The sequence below is a fragment of the Rhinopithecus roxellana genome, chromosome 15, assembly GCF_007565055.1.
Source record: "Rhinopithecus roxellana isolate Shanxi Qingling chromosome 15, ASM756505v1, whole genome shotgun sequence".
Lineage (NCBI taxonomy): Eukaryota > Metazoa > Chordata > Mammalia > Primates > Cercopithecidae > Rhinopithecus > Rhinopithecus roxellana.
The window spans coordinates 30,787,457-30,791,374 of record NC_044563.1 but is presented as its reverse complement, the minus strand read 5'-3'; the positions used below and the strand labels follow the sequence as shown (position 1 = coordinate 30,791,374).

The following is a 3,918-nucleotide window of genomic DNA, read 5'->3' as shown; positions in this document are numbered from 1 at the left end:
ATGAATATCCCATCAATAATGTATTAGTCCATTCTCACATTGCTATAAGGAAATACCCAAGACTGGGCAGTTTATAAAGGAAAGAGGTTTAATTAACTCACAGTTCAGCATGACTGGGGAGGCCTCAGGAAACTTACAATCATGGTGGAAGGCAAAGGGGAAGAAAGGGATCTTCTTAACAAGGCAGCAGGAAGCAGAAGTACAGGCAAGAGAAATGCCAGACACTTATAAAACCATCAGATTTAATGGTACTCACTCACTATCATGAGAACAGCATGGGGGAAACTGCCCCCATAATCCAGTCACTTCCCACTGGCTCCCTCCCACAACACGTGTGGATTATGGGAACTACAATTCAATATGAGATTTGGTTGGGGTCACAGTCAAACTATATAAAATGCTAATTACTTGCTATCGATTATTGTACTGTGGTTTTGCAAGATGTTAATACAAGGGGAACCTGAGGAAAAGGCATATGAAAACTACTGTTTTGTGTACCCTTTCTGCAACTCTAAAATTATTTTAAGATAAAAAGTTAAAAATATACAGCATTTTTCCTTATAAAAGTAATGCTTATTAATTATAGCCAATTGAGTAAATTTAGCAGCACAATTTTTTTGTTAAAAAACATCAATAATTCCATCTCCACAAGATCAAATCTGTTCTTATTTTGGCATAATAACACACATACATTCATTTGTTTCCAAAATTATGCTAGCAAAATATTCATTCTTATGTAACCTGCTTTTTTCCCCACTTATTATCACCAGCACTTATGCCATGGAATCAATATTCTTTAATATTGCTTTAAGCAGCAGCAAAGCATTCCATATACAGATATGTAAATTTATGTATGTATTTATTTATTTATTTATTTTAATTGTGAAATGATCCTTTATTGAAATATTTTTTTTGTGTGCTTCTTAACCAGCTTGGCATTCCACCACACCACTGTTGACATCATCTATGATGTCATGAGGGTGGCGGCCATCAATATCACAGCCCACAGACTCAACAGTCCCCAAGACCTCTTTAATGATTCCAGAGAGTTATCTGGCTAAAGATCAGTGCCGCATCTGTCGAGCAATGTTGACAATCTCATCAAAAGTGATATTTCCACTGTGTTTAATGTTTTCCTGTTTTTTTCTATCTCTTGGTGGTTCCTTGAGGACTTTTATGATCATGGCAGTGGCAGAAGGTGCCACCTAATTCTGGGTCTGTCTGTACTGAATGGTCAGTTTCACTGTAATCCTCAGACCCTTCCAGTCACTGATTGCCTTGGCAATGTCATTACCAAGTTTTTTTGGACACAGATCTGGGGTGGCCAATCTTGGGGGTCAGCCCAGATGTGGCACCAACTTTACCCCTGGTGCACCTCAGGTATATGACTTTAATCTTGCTGGGGTCGAACTTTGGTGGCATGGTGGAGGTCGCTAGTGTCAGATGAACCTGGATTCAGGATGACCAAAGAAAGTTGCACCTTGGCCTCCTCCGACACAAAAGCTGAAAGCAGATATGTACATTTATTTAACTCAGTATTTCCTGAAGTATATTTTGCAGAGCCTCTTTTCTGTAGTATATTAAGAAGCATTATGTAATAAAGGGGTCCAGTGACCAAAGGAATTTGAGAAGCACTGAGTTAAATGAAGTTAAATAATAGATTTCTTTTTTTGCAAGAATTCTGAGAAGATTCTTGCTAATATGCTTTGTAATTTCTCAAAATATAGATATAGTACGTATGACCTAAATTTGTTTGATCAAACAATCCTTTGTGTGTGTGTGTGTATGTGTGTCTGGGGCATCTTATGAAATTTGTTTCTGCAGAACACATTTTGGGAGATTCCAATCTCTTTTTGATAATTTGCAATATTTCACTATCATATACAATGCTGCTGTGACTATCTTGTCTTATAAATATTGCAATATAAATCTTACAAATATCTCTGTTTCCTTATGATCAAATCTCAAAAATATAATTGTTTAGTCAATGACTACACAGTTTGTAGTTTCTTGACACCCACTAGCCAAATCATGCTTCTGAAGGAATGACTAATTTATATTCTCACCAGCAGTATAAGAAAAGAGAGAGAGACTAGCTGGAGAGAAGACAGATTTCAGATGTCAAAAGAGATGACTGTGAACTTAGATTTTATCAGAGGTAGTGCAGAAGTAGCTGAGTTCATTTTTCTGAACTTTTTAACTAAAAGGGTATTTTAATATCAATCCGGGCCACACTCTTTCTTGGAATTTTTTAACAACAGTGTTCAGTTCTAGTACAGTGTTGATTAGTTATGTAGTAGTGGCTGGAATTAGCTCAGTCTTTGCCAATTTATAGCTACTGAAAATCTTTCACTCACTCATCTCCAATTTTTTTCTAATATTTTAGAAACATTGGTTCCATCAGATCAAATACTTCCCCCACTTAGTCAAAATCAAGACTGTTGTCAATTCACTTGTTGTTTGGGAGCCAGTGGGACACATGGAAGGTGATATGAGGGGGCCATTGTTAACCTTCTTGACATGGGCATCCAAAGCTGGGAGTCTATCTGTCCTAACCACAGGCCCCACCAGAGGAAGGTGAGGACCCAGAACTTATTAGAGTCTCACAGTTCTCAGTGTTCAGCCCAGAGGAGACAGTGATGCTTAGTTTTCTTTAGAGGTGAGAGATATTTAGCTCACCACTGGCTTCAAGAACCTCTGGAGAAATCGGGAATCTTGAGCTAGATATTTAATAAAAGTTTATAAAAGCTGAAAACTGTGTAATGATAGTGTGTCTCTGGACCATAACAGCATATGGAACCAGACACCAGACTAGTTTTCAAGACACAATGACCTTTGTTAAATTACATGAAAATAATAGGGAGGCAGAGTGTTGCAAGGATACCACCCTGCAAATGCAGAAGCCAGGGCTTTCCTTTGGTCTGTCCACTAAACTAATTTAATGATAAGCTGTGTGACATTGGGTAAACTACCTAACCTCTCTGGACTTCCTGGTGCCTCCATCTCTAATTAGGTCTTAAATGACTTAAATTTGCATATCAAGTATTTGACAAAAAGTCAAAATTATTGCAGGGAAATAAAACACTTAATTTGTAGTCACCATCACTGCTCACAGCATATCAATCATTTGGGCAGCAGCATGGATAATTTAAGTTTCTCCCTGAGAGAGCATATCAGATGTCAAATGACCTACTTGCTGACCTTTCAACCCACCAAGTTCTTTCTGGCCTCAGGGTATTTGCACTTGCTACTGGATTTGCCCGCAAATATTTCCCTTTGACTTGCAGCTATTTCTCACTTCTCCATCTCAGTTAAAATCTCAGCTACAATCTTCCCAAAGAGGCCTTACCTAGCCATGCATCAGTCCCACTCTAGCTCCTCCTCACTCCATTTTAATTGCTTCAAAACACTTGAAATGATCAAACTTAGGGATTTGATCATATGCCTATTGCCTGTTTCCCTGACAGAATATAAGATCCACAAAAGACAGATGTTGTGGTCTTGTTCAGTCTGTACCTAGAACATTGCCCAGCACTGCAAATACCCCAAGGCAGGAAATAACTCAGTGGGCTGAAAATCAGAAAGGAGGCCATGTGACTAAAGCTTGTAGAGTGAGGAGAAAAGTGGTGAGAGGTAATACCAGGGAGGTAGGCAGGGGCTAGACCACATAGGTCTTATTGGTTATGGTGACTAAGTGAGAGTAACGCTGTTATTGGTAAACTTTTAATCTTCTCAGATGTGTATACTTCTAAAAGCAAATCATTTGCAAACAGCTATATTTGACCTGTTATTAGTAAGCAGTTACTTGAGACATATATCACAGCTGATCACTGCATCCTAGTGTGTCACAAATTTATAGTTTTACAAGATAACCTCAAAAACAGGGGCTCCAGGGAGGGGCTTCAGAGAATTTCTGAG

The 3,918-nt window shown here is 38.4% G+C and overlaps 1 pseudogene; it reads right to left on the bottom strand.

The window, feature by feature from the left end:
• Positions 1-923: 923 nt before the first annotated feature.
• Positions 924-1,488, bottom strand: LOC115893629 (annotated as a pseudogene).
• Between the last annotated feature and the right edge of the window lie 2,430 nt (positions 1,489-3,918).